The 18,760-nt window shown below is 45.9% G+C and overlaps 1 protein-coding gene across 1 annotated transcript in view; it reads left to right on the plus strand.

Annotated features, from left to right (window-relative positions):
* The first annotated feature begins 10,333 nt into the window (after positions 1-10,333).
* Positions 10,334-18,760, plus strand: part of syndig1l (synapse differentiation inducing 1-like) — a 132,786-nt gene continuing 124,359 nt past the window's right edge. Inside the window, exon 1 of the mRNA XM_052027809.1 lies at positions 10,334-10,913. The gene's annotated coding sequence lies outside the window, so the exon portion shown is untranslated. The remainder of the gene's footprint in view (positions 10,914-18,760) is intronic.

The following is an 18,760-nucleotide window of genomic DNA, read 5'->3' on the forward strand; positions in this document are numbered from 1 at the left end:
CAAATGCAGTGGATGATATTAAGGGAGGTGCAGGTGAATCTCTGTCTCACCTGAAAGGATTGTTTGGGTCGCTGGATGGAGGTGGTGTAGGGGCAGGTGTTGCACCTATGGTGGGGGCAGTGGAAAGTTTCCAGGGTGGGAGCGGGATGGGTGGTGGGAGAGGAGCGAACTAGGGAGTCACGGAGAGAGCATTCTCTGTAAAAGGCAGAGAGGGGTGGGGAGGGGAAGATATGCTTGGTAGGGGGGTCCCATTGGAGATGGCAGAAGTGGCGGAGATGTCCAACTTCTTCTCTAAACAAGGCTTGCCCCCGATTGTGGTTGAGAGAGCTCACACCCGTATCTCTGCCATTTCCCATACCTCTGCTCTCACCCCTCCCAGACCCAACAGAGATAGGGTCACCCTTGTCCTCACATTTCATCCCACCAGCCTACGTATCTAACACATCATTCTCCGCCACTTCCGCCATCTCCAATGGGTCCCACTACCGAGCATATCTTCCCCTCCCCACCCCTTTCTGCCTTTCACAGGGACCACTCTCTCCGTGACTCCTTAGTTCACTCCTCCACCCCCCCCACCCCCACAACTTTCCACTGCCCCCGCCATAGATGCAACACCTGCCCCTACACCACCTCCATCCAGGGACCCAAACAGTCCTTTCAGGTGAGACAGAGATTTAGCTGCACCTCCCTTAATATCATCTACTGCATTCGGTGCTCCAAGTGTGGCCTCCTCTACATTGGTGAGACTAAACACAGACTAGGTGACCATTTCGCAGAACACCTGCGCTCTGTCCATGACCGCGAACTGCATCTCCCCGTTGCAAATCACTTCAACTCCCCTTCCCACACTATCACTGATATGTCAGTCCTCGGCCTCCTCCACTGCCAGGTGCAAACTGGAGGAACAGCACCTCATTTTCCGTCTTGAAATCTTGCAGCCCAACGGCATGAACATTAAATTCTCCCACTTTAGGTAATCCCCACACCCCTTCCCCTTCCCCCATCACACACCAACCCCCACCCCCAACCATGCCTCTTCTTTTCTTCCCTTTCCTAGCCTCTCTTTTTTCTACCCCCTTTAATTTTCTCTCCTTACCTTCGACCCATCCCCCAGTGGATCTGCTCTCCCCTCCTCCCCCGCAGCTACCTATCACTATCTCTCACCTGCATCTACCTATCACCACCTTGTGTCCACCCCGCCTCCCCTCTTGTGCCCACTGCTCTGCTTTTCCCTCCTATATACTGGGCTTCCCCTTTTCCTGTCTTCAGTCCTGAAGAAGGGTCCTGAAACGTTGACCGCCTGCTTTTCTCCATGGATGCTGCCTGGCCTGCTGAGTTCCTCCAGCATCATAAACACTTAAACGTGTTCTGGGGGAGTAAGTTTCTCACACAAGAGGGTGGTGATTATCTGGAGCAAGCTGCCAGAGGAGGTGGTAGAAGCAGATTCTCAGGGGTCAGTGGTGATGTTGCACTTCTTCGAAGAGCTTCTTTTCCTCTGTCCATCTGACTGTCTTTTTTTCAGAACTCAGAATAAAGTGTCTGCATTGAGAGTGTGGCATTAGGCATGAGAACAACATGGCTTGCCCAACAGAGCGTGACTAAGTCCTCAATGTTGGAGATGTGGGCCTCGAAGAGGACACTGACATGGATTTGCTTATCCTTCCAGTGAATGTGGAGGGTTTAGCAGATACATCATTGGTGGTATCTGTCTGGTATCTCGAGATGCCTGCTGGAGAAAGACGAGAGTTCAGAAGCATATAGACAGGAAGGGAACACTGCTGACCAGTGGACTATATCTTGTGCCAGGTCTTGATCCTCAAACACCCTTTTCCTCAAACATGAAAGGCAGTGCTGGCACATTGAAGAGATGGTGAATTTCATCATCAATATATGCCTTTGCTGAGAGGTAGCTACTGAGATATGGGAAGCAGTCCATGTTATCCAGAATCTCACCATGAAACATTATTGTCAGAGAACAGTGAAGTGAAGCGAAGTTAGATTGAAAGAGACCTTCGTCTTGCAGATGTTGAGGATAAGGCCATCCTCATATACAGCTCAGTGAACGTCAAGAATGCCTTGGAGCTTTAGCCTCAGTGTGCACAAATACAAGTGTCATCAGATGACCTTAGTTCTAGAGTGTAGTTACCATAGAATGAGTAGGTTGCCATTACTTCTGAAGATTAGTTCCACTCCTATGGGATGTTTGACGATGGAGCAATGCAACCAGAAACAGTGAAGTGTCAGGGCAAAGACGCAGTCTACTGAGATTGGCTCTGTTGTTGATCTGTTGGTTAGTAAGAAGATTTGCATGTTGTCATGGATCCAATGTGAAATGGAGACAAATTTCTGTGGGCATCTGAATTTGAGGAGGATGTTCCACAGTCCCTGCTGATTGATGGAGTCAAAGACTTTACCGACATTGGAAAAGGCCACCTAAAGTGCTTGGTGTATGACAGGCAGTGTTATATATGAATGGCTGTGCAAATACATGCTATGTTATCCTCATGCAAGACATGCAATAGCTCACTTAAGTATGCAGTAGAAGATCTCTATTACAGCCACTGCATTACGAACTAAAATTGGACATTTTAGCATTTGTAATTCTCACATCAACACCTGTCAGAATCTAAAGCAGAGACCAAAACAACCCGACAGTAAAGTAAGCCTGCAGCAGGTGGGATATCCATCTGATTCCAGTCAGGAACTTCCACAAAGAAATTCAACTTCAATCATTGATTTAAGACTGCAGTGAACAACACAAGCTGGAGGTTGAAGAGGTTACATATTGTGAATCATGACACTGTGCCAATTAAATGTGTGCAGACATATTATTAAAGCCTCCAGTGAGAAGGAGACTGCATGTAGAGACAATGGTAACACATCAAGAAGATGTGCATTGCACTCCAAGGAAATACTTTCCCAGTCATAAGCTTACAAAAGACAGGGAAGTGGAGCTCACGCTGTACCAGCCATGGATTATATTTCATTTCTCACCTATTCCAGCATGGTCCATTTCACATATTCCTGGAATTGGATGAAACTGCTTTTTCAATCTTGGCTTGATGGTAGTGTACTCACCTCAGGGTAGAACCTGCCAGCCTCTCAGTACCAGAGACACACAACCTGGCCTGATAGAGCATCACATGGATGTGCCAGACTGTCAGAGGTGCCACCTTCTAAAGGTGGTGTTAAACCATGGTCCTCTTTGCCCTCTCAACTGACCTTCAAAGACCCCATGCCATTTCAAACGGATTACTTGGCAAATTTATCTCATTGTTGGTTGTGGGATGTTGCTGTGCAGAAATGGCTTTGTATATCCTACAGCAATGCTACTCCAGTACCAAAGTGGTTGCAAGATTACTTTGCAATCTCCGGGGAATACTTAATACATTTAATTGAATTTATCATCATCTCACATTAGTCTGGAGCCCATATGGTGCTTTTGCAACGGATGGAGGGAGCAGCAAATCAAGGTGCAAAACAAACATAAGGAGCTGTGGTGCAGAATCCCTTCCTGTAGAATTGATGGCCACAGAATCATGGATTAGTTTCAGCAGAGAGGCCATTTGGCCCATTGAATCCATGCTAGTACAGGATGGAGCAATATGATTCCCCTGCAAATCAAGGGAAACTACCAAAGAACCCATGCTGGGTGTAGGGAACAGGATAGGCCACACTCATAGAGCATAGAATAGTACAACACAGGAATAGGCCCTTTGGCCCACAATGTCTGTGCTAGCCATGATGTCCCTCCATTCCCTGCACATTAATGTCTCTGCCTAAATGCCTCTTAAATGTCACCATCATATCTGTTTCCACCATCACCCCTGGCAGCGCAGTCCAGGCACCCACCCATTCTCTCTGTGTAAAAAAAAATTGCCTCACACATCCCTTTTAAGCTACCCCCCCCCCCCCACCTTAAAACTATGTATTTGGCATTTCAACCCTGAGAATAAGTCTCTGACTAGCTACCCTGCTATGTGTTTCATAATCTTATAAACTTCTATCAAGTCGCCCCTCAGCCTCTGCAGAGAAAACAATTCAAGTTTGTCCAGCTTCTCTTTAAAGCGAACACCGTCTAATCCAGGCAACATCCTGCTGAACCTCCTCTGCACCCTCTCCAGAGCTTCCATGTCCTTCCTGTAATACGGCGACCAGAACTGCACACAGTACTTCTAATGTGGCCAAAACAAAAGGTTTCATACAGCTGCAAAAGAGAACTGACAATGAAACCTCCCACCCTAACAAAGCTATTGGTAATTGACAGCACAGTCAGATCTTTGCATAAGATATTGTTGGCACTTAGAAGAGTGCTGACCCCTTTCTGAGTCCCTTCCTCAACTTCTGATGGGTTACGGTGTTCCTTCTCTCCTGACCTTGCTCCAGTACTAATATTACAATCCATTACAGAATCAGGATACTGCAACATTTTCTTGACTGATCAAGATGGTGGTCAGCAATTATGCATAAACAGGAACACAAAATGCTAGAAGTGCTCAGCATGCCATGCAGGAACTATGGCAAGAGAAACAGAGGTAATCTTTCAGGGTGAAGACCCCTCATCAGACCTGCTGAGTGTTTCCAGCATTTTCTGTTTTTATTTCAGATTGCCAGCACCTGCAATCTTTTTGTTTGACTTTCATTTACTGAATGAATTTTCATCAGCAGCCTCAAAAAAGCAGACTGCCCTCTAATCTGTTGCAGCTTGGGCGACTGCTTTCAGGAACACTTCCGTTCAGTCCACGTGGCGACCCTGAAGTTCCAGTCACTGCCACTTTAATTCAATCCATTCTCTTCTCCCCTCTCCTTCCCAATCATAAAGCTTGCTTTATCACTATCCTTTCCTAGTTCTGAAGAAATGTCATAAACCTGAAACGCTAATTCTTTCTTCCCACACAGATGCTGCTTGACCCACTGAATATTTCCAACGTTTACTGGTTTTAATTTCAGATTTCCAGCACCCACAGTATTTTGTCTCGGTGCTAATTCTGCCAACCTCCCAGTGGTAATGCCAACTCCACTGTCTTCGGGAGATGCAAAATCCTGCCTCTCTTCCAATGCTCTCTGTCTATGAGGATTGGCAACAAACCTCTAATGAACATTTCCCATCCTTCAGTTCAAAAGAGTTACTGAAAGCTGCTAACTTGTTCTCTAGTTAATGGATTACACACCAGGTCACTTTATAGGAAAATAACTTACTCTTACTCCCAAAAACAGTTATACAGAACCTGCACACTGAAAAAGCAACATGGATACTGAGAGTTCTGGGTCACATTGGTTCACAAGCTCCCTCTGTTGATCACACTGAGCACAGCATTACTGGCCAGGACAATCTCTGGTTTGCTCTGGAGTGCTGCAAACTGAAGATTATTCCAGGGTCGGACAGACAAAAGCCGCAGAGACAGAAGATGAAGACTGGCAGAAGCACAGGGCAAGCAGAACAAAGCTGAGATAAAAAAAGGAATGGGGGAACAATGGCAAAAAGATTAATAAATAATATCCAAATACGACAAAATACATCAGGGAAACAAAATGAAAAAACTTCAAGAAATGGCAAAAATAAGTTTATGCATGGAGATTTGAATGGAGATAGCTTGGTGGATGGCAATGCTCTCATGCATGATTTGACCTATTCGAAAGTCTGCAGTAACACGGGTACCACAATGTAATATTACCATTAAGGGCAGTCTCGCAGGAGGTCACCCATCAGGCCTTCTTACCTGAAGCTGGGTTGTAATGCAAGATGCAGCAAGTGGAAAGGATGTCCAAAACCAATGACCACACAATGCCAGAAAGTATTTTTCGGACACTTGAATTACTATTCCAAAATTAATGCTTTACTCTGTAAGACATACAGCACGGAAACAGGCCCTTCGGCCCAACAGGTCCATGCCGACCAAGATGCCCCATCCAAGCTAGTCCCATTTGCCCACATTTGTCCCATAACTTTCTAAACCTTTCCTATCCGTGTACCCATCCAACTGTCTTTTAAAAGTTGTTATTGTACCTGCCTCAACCACTTCCTCTGGCAGCTCATTCAACATACCTTTGTGTAAAAAAAGTTACCCTCAAGTTCCCATTAAATCTTTCTCATCTCACCTTAAACCTATGCCCTCTAGTTTTTGATTCCCCAACCCTGGGAAAAAGACTGTGTGCAGACACCTTATCTCTGCCCCTCATGATTTTGTACACCTCTATAAGATCACCCCTCATTCTCCTACGCTCCCAAGGAAAAAAGTCCTAGCTTGCCCAACGTCTCCCTACAACTCAGTCCCTCAAGTCCTGGCAACATTCTTGTAAATCTTTTCTGCACTCTTTCCAGTTTAATAACATCTTCCCTAAAGCAGGACGATGAAAACCGAACACAATACCCGAAGTGCGGCCTCGCCAGCATCTTGTACAACCACACCATGACCTCCCAACGTTTATACTCAATGCCCTCATGAGGGATACATAATAGGAGAGGGAATTCCACCAGCTCATGTATCTTGTGAATAAATGGTTTGATTGGCTGGAGGATCAGACTGATTTCTTCTGCCCTCAGTCTAATCTCCAGCTGATACACAACACAACCAACACATCAATTGGTATTGGTTTATTATTGTCACTTGTACCGAGGTACAGTGAAAAACTTGTCTTGCATACCAATCATCAGGTCAATTTATTACACAGTGAAGTTACACTGAGTTAGTACAGAATGCATTGAGGTAGTACAGGTAAAAACAATAACAGTACAGAGTAAAGTGTCACAGCTACAGAGAAAGTGCAGTGCGATATGGTGCAAGATCACAATGAGGTAGATCGTGAGGTCAGAGTCCATCTCATCGTATCAGGGAACCGTTCAATAGTCTTATCACAGTTGGATAGAAGCTGTCCTTAAGCCTGGTGGTACGTGCCCTCAGGCTCCTGTATCTTCTACCTGATGGAAGAGGAGAGAAGAGAGAATGACCCAGGTGGGTGGGGTCTTTGATTATGCTGGCTGCTTTGCCAAGACAGCAAGAGGTAAAGACAGAGTCCAAGGCAGGGAAGCTGGTTTCTGTGATGCGCTGGGCTGTGTCGATAACTCTCTGCAGTTTCTTGCGGTCCTGGGCAGAGCAGTTGCCATACCAAACCGTGATGCATCCAGATCTTCCCAATCATCCATTGATCTTCTGTGGCATTGCTACAGAATTAAGTTCTCTTTGAAAATGACAGCAAAATCAAATGGTTGAACATAATTACCTATAATATCAATGGGCATAAAGTCATAAGCTGAAGGCATGTGACTTCACAGTAAGTTTTGGCTGTAGATGGAAGTACAGAAGTTTATTCTGTACACTTCTCCCACAATAGTTGATAATAAAGATGTGTCCCTCACAAGCTGACGTTATATAAAATATAAATTTGTTGTATAGTGTAAAATATACATGCACTGCTGACACATCAAAGTTCCCAAAATAATACTGCTCTCGTGTATTTCTGCCACATAATAGTTAGACAGGCAGCTATGAGAAACAGACCAATGGTGTTGCAGGGGTGAATCTACAATTCCAATAAAGCACAACAATTGCACGGTTCCACTCTGAATACACTCTTAATGACTGACATCACCTTCTGGAAGCACCATATCATTGAATCCTCGTCCGTGTCTACATCTGCTCAGTGCCTGGTTTTATCTCTGATCAGAGCTCGAGACCTTGCCTGCAATCACAGTACAGCACCGACACTTCAAAGTGTCAAGGCATTGAAAAAAAAGAGGAAGACAGTCATTTGATGCTTTTTTTTCCTGACGTGGAGTTACAAGAACCCACAAATCTTCCTCACTGATCAAAAACACTGTGACAGTGGAGGAACTCAGCAGGCCAGGCAGCATCCGTGGAGAAAAGCAGGCAATCAGCTTTCTGGGTCAGGACCCTTCTTCAGGATCCTCTTCTCCACAGATGCTCCCTGGCCTGCTGAGTTCCTCCAGCATCGTAGTGTTTTTCATCTAGATTCCAGCATCCGCAGTCCTTTGTTTCTCTTCCTTTCTGATCACATTACTTTCTAATTGACTGCATAGACCACTAGTTAAAGTAATTCATTGACAGGGAAAGAGAACTTTTTGCCCATCTGTGCCAGCTTTAAAACTGCTGTCCAATTATTACCAATTGATTGCTGTTCCTTCATAGCCCAACATTTTGTTTTGCTCTTATGTATACCTAATTCCCTTTTGAACATTGCTTCAGTGTCGACTTTCAAACCCTTTAAGACAACGCATTCCAAATCATAGCAACTCACCACAAATGATTCTCCTCATCCCCATCTACGTCTTTTAACAATTAACTCAGATAAATGCACCATGTGACCTTAAAGGTACAGTCCAGGTTAAACAGACCCAATTGTTAGTGCAGAAGTAGAACATAACCAGACAGTTATAAAACAACGTCTCATTGCCTCATACAACTAGCCAATCACCAGTATCAGAGAGTTGAAAGAGACTTGCATTTAAATAGCATCAATCATATCTCTCACAGGACTTTACAAAATGCTGTACAACCAATGAAATACTTCTAAAGTGATGTCACTGCTAAGTTAGCAAAAACAGTTAAATTGTTTACAATAAACTCCTAAGAAGAGCAATGTGAAAAAGACCAGGTAATCTCTTTTGGTGATGTGATTGATGATAAATATTTGTTGGGACATTCAGGGGCACTCATTCTTCTTTGAAATTATGCTCTCTTTTACAACAGAGCTTAAAAAATATATAAAAATTAGAAATATGTAACGTTATTACAGCACCAGTGACCGGGTTCAATTCCAGCCACTGTCTGTAAGGAGTTTGTACGTTCTCCCTGAGTATCTGCATGGGTTTCCTCCGGGCACTCCGGTTTCCTTCCACATTCCAAAGACGTACGGGTGAGGAAGTTGTGGGCATGCTATGTTGGTGTCAGAAGCGTGGCGACACTTGTGGGCTGCCCAGCAGAACACTATGCAAAAGATCCATTTCACTGTGTGTTTCGATATACAAGTGACTAATAAAGATATCTTGTATAATTGCAATGATGTTCCAAATGTTTTAAAAAATGTAACTTTTGTCATATTTACTCACGTGGGTTATACAACTGATCAACCTACCAGTGGACCGTAGGGCCTAGTCAATACCCAGACTGGGGACTCCTCATGTCCCATTTGCCAGACAGTAGATACTCCACAAGCCTAAAGTGCATACATCTTTGTACCTGATGTCAGAGAGGAGAAGGTATAGGGAGACATAAAAGAATTTGGGGAAAACAACCTAGAATATGGCCTCCTCTGCTCTGCCTCGGTTAATCAGTCTACGCCCCACCTGCTTTCCCCTTACTTCAAGGAAGTGTGGGGCATATTTGAAAAACTCTAGGATAGCGCCTAACTGGTCCCTTTTAACGCACACAAGGATGCCCCAGAACCAAACACCCTTCAGTAGCCCAGTCGAACCAAGGAGATACCAAAATACCTGGCTTGGTAGAAAAAATTCAATCGTCCTTGTCTGAGGAAGGCTGATTCAAGTCACGTGATTAAGTCCCCATTGGTGGGGTTGCCTATCATATGACTTCCGCGCACCAATCAGGTTGGCAGAAGGGAGCAGAGCCTGGCCGCAGGGATCAGGTGGCTTGAGGAAGTCAATGAAGAAGTAACGGTGGAGATGGAGGACATTGGGTGAAGGATATGCCCATCAGCAGGTCAACCTCACGGTGTGAATGGCTCTGGACTAGTGGTTCCCCACCTCGGGTGCCAAAGTTGGGGCAACCAAGACGTTTGGCTAGGTATTGTAGGCACAGGAACATCATCATTGTGGGGTCCCTCAGAATTCCCAGTTTTAAAACAGTGGTAGGGAATAGGTTGGCGAGCAGTGCTCTGGACGCAACATTGTACATTGATCAAAGCCTTTAGTGGATGCAGCTTTTTAAAAAAAAAGCACTTGAACATTAATCTCGGTTCTATAATAAAATGACGGAAAATACTGAATCCAAGACCAACACTGTCGCTGACATAGCACTGAGAATTCCAAACTGGGCAAGTTTGTTACATTTAAATGTGAATCCTGGAAAAAATGGGAGCGGAAAAATCCAGTTCAAATGGAGATAAAACCGTGCCAATGGCGAGTGGCCCATTGGGGGGAGTAAATGAACTCCAGAATGGCTTGAAGTTTGAGAAAATTCATTCAATGAGAAGGAATGGGGCCTTCGAACAGGCGTCTGTTCTTCTGTGCTGAAAGCAAAATAGAGGCACACGTTAGCAAGTAAAATATGGAACGGTTAGTTAAAAATCCGAGAACGCATCCAGAATTAAAGGAAACAATGAAGCAACGGGAATAAAAGTAATTGATGGTTTCAGGGCGAAACAATAAATAATATTAAAATGTAGAAATAAAATAAAGGCCAGGAATTTCCCAGAAGAAAAGTGGAGAGGGGAGAGGAACGAGTAACGTTGAAGTGTTGTTCTGCAGACGATTAGTATTCGGCTCACAGCTCATTCTCCGCTCGAGAGGAGGGAGGGGAATACAGTGAGAGGCAGACTCCGAGCGCTGGGGAGGGAAGGGACAATAATGTGAGCTAGCCCGGCGCCGCCGAACACATACACACGCCGCCCGTACATCCACAGAATTACCCTACCGAAGTCGTTCGGGTCATCGAGCTGAAGCCTTGATCGCTCGGGTTCTCTGTAAATGACTACGCACCTCAACTGGGGAAACTGAACCAGCTGCCGGCAGCGTGCGGCTGGATCTACAAGTGATTCGTTAAAACACCTCAAGCGCTTTAATAGGCTTTTTTTTCCCTGAGACTGCCACTGCTTACGGAAACACCCCAGCCTCCGGGGAGTTGGCAGCCGGGCTCCTGGCGAGCGCAACCGAACAGATGCCTCGATGTGCCTGTCCTACACAACTTTGCTGCCGATGGCTTGTGGTTAGTGTTCAGGTAAGGGAACCGTCGATGCTCGGAGCTGGACGATGCCCGGCGCGGTTGCGGTGGTGGGGAGGGGAAGAGGGAGAGCAGCTTGGTCGCCGCAACTACTATTGTACTTGTCTTGCACGGACGAGATGCTACTTAACTCTGGTGTCACTAAGGCGATGCTTGCGTGAGAAGCCTCAGTTCTTTCCGCGGCTTAGCAGTGGATCTGAACCCAATACTCAATTCTGCTTATGGTGAAGTTCTCTGCGAATAGGGGATTTGATCAGCTGTGGGGCTTTTAACATGGATTTGGTACACTGTTAGGATTCTGCACGGATGAAGAGTTCACACGGACACAGGTGCGAGAGATTGTTTAAAGAGATACAGCATTGTAAAATAAAATCAAGACCAATACCGTTCACTTATGTTCCAAAACCTCTAATGTGGAATTCGGGACAGTATTTAAAATAAAAACGAGTCCTCTTGCTCTTTCGGCTCGAAAGCTCTTTTCTTTCCCATCAACCTGACGTCCTAACGAGTCAGTTCTTTTACGGAGAACATAAAAATAAATCTCCAGATCCCACCTTTTATTTGCGCCCGGTGTGTATTTAACGATAAGGAGAGTCTTCGGGCAAGCACGTTTGTAGCCTCATTGGGGAATTCATTGATTAAAATGTGAATTACAATCATTGTCTCCAACGTGGCTCCTGGTGCGTTCTCTCCCTCCTTCTGGGGAATAGCGATTATATAAAATTATTTCCCGTCATTGGTTAACTTGGTCTTTAAAAAAACTAGAGAGGATGTGATAACATTGCCATTTCTTCAATTAGCATCATTACCTTTTAGATTGTTGGTTTACTTTTTCCCCGAGTGTCTTTGGGTTGGAGTCTCACTGAGTGTGCCCTCTTACCGAGTGGTTATTATTTCTCTGTAGAGTGGTCACCACAGTGCCAGTGGGCTATTTGACTAAGAAAGGCGTCACAGCACCATGGTGCGACACGCACCCCACCAGCTCCCTGCATGGTTAGTTCCCCGGGGAGTGTAAATTGGGCCGGTTGCTCCCGAACGAAGCGGCAACTGGGTCTCCGATAAGACCAGATAGTTGGGCACGCACAGGAGAGTTGTACCCGAGGCTTCCCAAATGCACGCGAAATAAGCACAGTGGACCGCCGACGCGGTGGTTAGTGAGTGGGAGTGATAGCTCACCTTTTACATTAGTTTCAGGGAGAATACAAGCCCTGCGGACCACAACACTGAACTTTGTGTTATGAGGCGACCGCCCAAACACTGTTGCTGTGATGCCGGCGTTAGACCGTTTTCTGTTGTCAGTCCGTGAATAGCAGCCTCCTCTCGCCTCACCCAGCCCTTGTTCCCAAACACACTTTCAATGATGATTTTCCTATTACTGGCAAACAGGTCCACTGCTCGGAGTTCTGGTGGGGGGGGGGGGGGGGGTGAGCGGAGTTTTCAGGGGGTTGGAGCGATGGCGGGTACACTTAAGGGGATATTTAGTTTAGTCAATGCAACGATTAAGAAAGTCCAAGGACAGAAGTAGTGGATACTCAACTGCAGATTTGCATCATTGAATATCTGGATGAGTGTCAGTGGGCCAGTTAACTTAAGAAGAGCATTCGAAAGCCAAGCTCCAAACCATCTTTGATACTTTCACTGAAGCACAGAGGATGGACCTTACATTCAACATCCGCAAGACAAAAATCATCTACCAACCTGCCCCACTGCACAGCACTGTCCTCCGACAATAAACGCCCATGATGAAGCTCTGGAAAGTATCTTCGGAGCTACCTCTCAGCGAAGGTAGGGGTCCATCATGAAATTCACCATCACCTTCAGTGCACCAGCACAGCCTTTGTGTGTCCAAGAAAGCAAGTGCGTGATCATCCTCTCAACACTGGCACTAAATGCATGGTCAACCAGCAGCAGTGAAAACTGCCCTCCTGTAGGCTTCCGAGACATGGACTGCCCACAGCGGGCTCCTCCAAGCACTGAAGAAATACCACCAATGTTGCCTATGCAGAATCGTCCAAAACTACCAATGTTGGTGCCCTCTCCCAGCACTGAGGCCCGTCACATCCAGACAGCTCCATTGGACAGGCCATGTTGTTTGATGTTGGACTCTACTCCGAGTCTGTCACTGGAAGAGACTTCCATATTGGCAGAGGAAAGGTTCAAGGACCTTTCCAGACCTGTTGAGAAAATAATCAAAGACCCCACGCATAATCAAAGATCCCACCCACCCGGGACATTCTCTCTTCTCACCTCTTCCATCGAGTAGAAGATACAGGAGCCTGAGGGCACGTACCACCAGGCTTAAGGACAGCTTCTATCCCACCGTGATAAATCAAGACGTTCCCTTATACGATGAGATGGACTCTGGCCTCACGATCTACCTTGTTGTGACCTTGCACCTTATTGCACTGCACTTTCTCTGTAGCTGTGACACTTTACTCTGTACTATTATTGTTTTTACCCATGCTACCTCAATGCACTCTGTACTAACTCAATGTAACTGCACTGTGTAATGAATTGACCTGTACGATTGGTTTGAAGGACAAGTTTTTCACTGTACCTCGGTACAAGTGACAATAATAAACCAATACCAATACCAAATGCAGCTTCCCCAATAAGGTTATCTTATAGTGCTGCATTTTCTGAGAGCATGCTGGGTGAAGGTAAATTGTGGTAAAGCATGTGCGGCTTCTCTTGCTCCTGACTGTTATGGAGATGCATTGGACTGGCATTCTCACAGCACTGAAGGCTATGAGCCAAGTGCTGGGAAGTGGGATTCACATAGATGGGTATTTGCTGTATGATTCTCACCCTGACTCCTGTAAATCCCTGACCCATGAAAGTGGCGCAGAAGGTAGATCCACTGCCTTCCAGCTCCGGCAATTCAGGTTCAATCCTGACCTCCGGTGTGGAGACTGCATATTCTCCCAGTGACCACGTGGATTTCCCCTGGGTGTTCTGGTTTCTTCCCACATCCCAAAGACGTACTGCTAGATCATTTATAAATTACCATAAGTTACCCCTACTGTAGGTGGGGGGTACGTAGAACATTGCAGCACAGGAACAGGCCCTTCGGCCCACAATGTCCGTACTGACAATGGTGCCAAATGAAACTAATCTCATCTGCCTGCACGTGATCCATATCCCTCCTCTCCCTTCATGTTTATGTGTCTGTCTAAATGCCTCTTTGGTGCCCCTATCATGTCTGCTTCCACCACCACCCCTAGCAACGCATTCCAGGCACTGGGGGGAGGGATTAGGGAAAGTTGATGGGAATGTGAAAGAGAATAGGTTTCAGGGAAATAAGTGGGGGAATAGGGCTGCTTCGACAGGCGGCAAAGACTGAGTGGTCTCCTTCTATGTGGCAAGAAACATATGAAATGATTTGGACTGGAGGAGGAGCATTTGGGGTGGTATTGAGAACCACCAGGCCCTGCAGTGAGCACAACGGATGTTGTGAAGGGAGTGGGCCACCTCACTAAGTGCCCATCCTTGGAAGAGATGGAGTGGGCCACCTCATCCGTGGAAGAGATGGAGTGGGCCACCTCATCCGTGGAAGAGATGGAGTGGGCCACCTCATCCGTGGAGTGGGCCACCTCACAAATTGCCCATCCGTTTCCCACACTGGCCTCATCGGTCATCTCAGAATCCAGAGTGGCTGCCCAAGCGGAAGGCAAGAAGGACATCATTACCCGGCGCTGTGCCCTGTGTCCAGCACCCGTGCATCAAAGAACAAACTGGACCCAGTAACAACCATGGCAGAACAAAGGAAAGCCCCAGTGTAGGTGGCTGAGTTTACAGAATTCATCCCAGTCACCCACAAACATGAAGCCGTCAAGCTCTAAATGGGGTTTTGGGGGCCAGGTCGCGGGTAACGGTGTTTTTGGGGAATGGTTTGAGAAAGAAATGGTAAAAGGATATTAAAAACACAGGTCCCGGTCAGCTGTGCCTGTCTGGAGTTGTGTGCGACGAATGGGTTAATGCTTGCTTGGCCATGTGCAGATCCCGCAGATCAGAGTATCCAATCTTGATGCAGGGTCTCGGCCCCAAACGTCGACAGTTCCTCTCCCCCTCCGGACGCTGCTCGACCCGCTGAGTTCCTCCAGCAGTTTGATTTTAATTTTGAATCAGAATATCCAACCTAGAATGAACGCAAGGTTTTAAAGTTTACCGCTTGTGATTAAAATTGCACATCAACTGTTGAGTGCGCTGTTTGGTGGGAGAGTTGAGGCGGTGAATGTTTGCTATATTAACGGCTGCACAGTGAACACGCTACTTCAGAATGAAAATCATTATGTGAAGCACATTGAGCATTTAAATATAATGAGGTGCTTTCTGAATACATTATTTTTACTACCTTCTATTGATATTACCAATAATAAATCTACTTCCATTGCCATTATATTTGTAATTTCAAATTCTGAAATTTGCCAATTACAGAGATAACACAAGATGGTCAGTACCTCATTATTCTTACCTGAGATACCCCAAAACAGCAAAGGGAGTGAAGTCGTTTGTAATCCACATCTGGCCTTCTCTTCTAAGCTACAAACAACCCAAGGAGACGTCAGCAAGTTCCCCTTTATCAGTGGACACCACAGCTGTCTTGCTGCTCTCAAACCTCCTCCAACACATCCCGAGGCAGGGGAGAAACATAACCTTTTCCCACCTCAATTATCTTGCGCTGCTTTGCAGACAATGAATTTAAGCCAAGCCTGTGTCGCATGGACACCGATGAGATGAAAAGCTGACACTGAGACATACATTGCGAACCATGTTTTTGAGATGCAGGCGCCTTCCATCTTTCAGGCCGCCGTTACCTTCGCGTAACGTAAATGTGAGCAATTCGTTTAGCGACCCAGCCTGCTCTCATCGCCTTTCAAAACGTGCCCCAATTTATTAAGCTGTTTGGAAACAAACTAATGCCACAGCAAGGTACTGAGCTGTCAACTCCTCAGGACTGGAGCTACATTCAGCAACGTTGGGGCTGTCAACTACCAGGTGAATATGAGCTCCTGGCCGCATACGACTGAGCTCTCACCTGGATTATTGTTGATGCATATCTTTTCATTGAGTCATAGAGCAATACAGCATGGAAATAGACCCTTCGGCCCAACTTGTCCCTGCCAACCAAGATTACCGGGTATGCTAGTCCCATTTGCCTGCGTTTGGCCCATATCCCTCTCTTATCCATGTACTTGATCTTTTAACTGTTATTATTGTACCCGCCTCAACCACTTTCTCTGCCAGCTCATTCCGTATACATACCACCCTCTGTGTGAAGAAGTTGCCCCTCAGGTCCCTTTTAAATCTTTCCCATCTCACCTTAAACCTCCAGTTCTTGATTCCCCAACCCTGAGAGGAAGACTGAGTGTGTTCACCCTATCAGTGCCCCTCATGACTTTATGCACCTCTATAAGGTCACCCCCTCAGTCTCCTATGCTCCAATGAATAAAGTCCTAGTCTGCCCAGCCTCTCCCTATAATTCAGGCCCTCAAATCCTGGCAGCTTCTCGGCACACCTGCATCAAGAAGAATGTCAGGGCTGCAGGCAGAACACAGAGCAAGGGCAGGGTCATTGCTGGCTGGAATACAATGAAGTTCTTGCTTCGTGTTTGAATGTAGCAGAGCAGCCCAGTTTCTGCAGGCAGCAGGACGATGGAATCACACAGAACAGGGCCACCCAGTCACCCTGAAGAGGCTAGGGGTGAGAATGGACACTTTTCTCTGAGGATGATCAGGGGACAGATCAGTCATCTAGAATTACTGATGAGGTAATTGATTTTTATTGTCACATGTACCGAGGTACAGTGAAAACGTTGTTTTACATGCCATCCACACAGTTCATTTCAAAACACAAGTAAATCAAGGTAGTACAAAGGGGAAAGCAATAAGTGAATGCAGAATATAGTGTTACAGAGAAAATGCAGTGCAGGTAGACAAATATGGTGCAAGGGCCACAATGAGGTAGATTGTGAGATCAAGAGTTAATAGATTAACTCTTGATCTCACAATCTACCTTGTTGTGGCCCTTGCTGATAAAGAGGTTGGTTCAATAGTCTTATAACAGTGGAATAGAAGCTGTCCTTGAGCTTGATGGTATGTGTTCTCAAGCTTTTGTATCTTCTGCCAGATGTAAGGAGGGAGAAGAGAGAATGCCCAGGGTGGGTGGGGTCTTTGATTATGTTGACTGCTTTCCCAAACCAGCAGGAAGTGTAGACAGAGTCCATGGAGGGGAGGCTGGTTTTTGTGATGGGCTGAGCTGTATAATTTCTTGTGGTCTTGGGCAGAGCAGTTGCCATACCAAGCTGTGATGCATCCGCATAGGATGCCTTCTATGGTTCATCTATAAAAATTGGTGAGGGTCAACTTCTGAGGAAGTAGATGTACTGGTGAGCTTTCTTGACCATAGAGTCTACGTGGTTGGGCCAAGACAGGCTATTGGTAATGTTTACGCTGAGGAACTTGAAGCTCTCAACCATCTCTATCTCAGCACCATTCATACACACAGGGGCTTGTGCTCCACCCCACTTTCCTGAAGTCAATGACCAGCTATTTTGTTTTGCTGACATTGAGGGAAAGGTAGTTGTCTTGACACCATGCCACGAGTCTCTCTATCTCCTTCCTGTGCTTTAACTCATCGTTATTTGAGATACAGCCCACTACGCTGGTGCCACCTGCGAACTTGTCGATGGAGTTAGAGCAGAATCTGGCCACGCAGTCATGAGTGTGAAGGGAGTAAAGTAAGGGGCTGAGGACACAGCCTTGCAGGGCACCAGTGTTGAGGATAATCAGCTTCTCCCATTCATTAAGGGCTTTCAGTAACGAGCAAAGGGCTGAGATCTCCTGGGTTTGGGTGAGAGATTAGACAGGCGTCTTTGCTTCCTCCTGAGTTGATGATAGTTTTGCACGCCTTTTATTTTGCCCTTCTCCTAGACGGTTTGGGGTACGAGAAGAAATTCATTAAAAAATGTGTTAAGCATAAATTAACTCAATGACCTTAACTTAACCTGACCACACAATGCAAACAGTTCATGTTACACTTGAAGCATAAATGAGGCATACGTTAACAGGATTTTATCAGTGTGCAGTGAATGTGCAATTGAGTTGAGTTTGAAAGGTAATGTAATGAGTAAACTGTCACACTTCTATGCAAACAGTCCTGAGTAAACTTACTTTCCTAATGATTAATCCGAATGTAAATTAAGATGATGAAACAAACAAGAGAGGGACGTAATAGAGTCGGGGTGGGGGGGTTGCATTACTGATTAGGGAGAATGTCACAGCTGCAGTTAGAGAGGACACCTTGGAGGGCTCACCCAGTGAGACCATATGGTTAGAACTCGGGAATAAGAAAGGTGCAATCACTACGATGGGGTTATACTATAGGCTTCCCGATAGCTAGCAGGAGCTAGAGTAACTAGTATGCAGGCAGATCAAGGAAAGATGCAAAAGCAACGGGGTTGTTTTAATGGGGTGATTTTAATTTCCCTAATATTGACTGGGACTCCTTAGTGCCAGAGGCTGAGATGGGGCAGAACTTGTTAGGGGCATCCAGAATGGTTTCTTGAAACGATATATGGATAGTCCAACCAACGATGGGGCTTGACTAGATCTTGTACTGAGGAATGGGTCTGGCCAGGTGATCAAAGTTTCAGTGGGGGAACATTTAGGGAACAGTGATCATAAGTTTTAAGATAGTAATGGATAAGGATGAGACTAATTCTCGGGTGAAAGTACTAAATTGGGGGAAGGCTAGTTCCGACGGTGTTAGGCAGGAACTGGGGAAAGTAGATTGGGAGAGGCAGTTTGAGGGTAAATCCATTCTGATAATGGGAGTCTTTTAAA

This window comes from Pristis pectinata, chromosome 1 (genome assembly GCF_009764475.1).
Source record: "Pristis pectinata isolate sPriPec2 chromosome 1, sPriPec2.1.pri, whole genome shotgun sequence".
Lineage (NCBI taxonomy): Eukaryota > Metazoa > Chordata > Chondrichthyes > Rhinopristiformes > Pristidae > Pristis > Pristis pectinata.